Raw genomic sequence first — 409 nt, 5'->3', positions numbered from 1 at the left:
GTTGAATTTACAATTAGTTTGGAGTATTACAACTTCGTCTTTCCTTTCATGGTCTCTTCGAATCGGTGAAAATGAAGGTTTCGTCGTCTATTCCTCCTTTGATGACATGAAGGATAACAGCAAATCCTCCCTCGGTGTGCGGTACGAGCCATCACGCTAATATTTGAAATGTTTGGGACTTGAAGCTCCAATATTTCGCAATACTCTTCACCTGGATACCTCCATGTTGCTAAAACACATGCACACAGTATATATCGATTTAGAATATATATACTGTGCTTACCTGCATAAATTGCTTGAATACCATAATTAAAGATTCAGATAAAACAAATCTCCGGATTGGTTGGTTACAGCTATGATGTCATGACGTCAATATCATTATACCTTACGGCCACTAAAGTCCACTATT

The sequence above is a fragment of the Penaeus monodon genome, chromosome 31 (genome assembly GCF_015228065.2).
Source record: "Penaeus monodon isolate SGIC_2016 chromosome 31, NSTDA_Pmon_1, whole genome shotgun sequence".
Lineage (NCBI taxonomy): Eukaryota > Metazoa > Arthropoda > Malacostraca > Decapoda > Penaeidae > Penaeus > Penaeus monodon.
Note: the sequence above shows the minus strand (reverse complement) of the source record.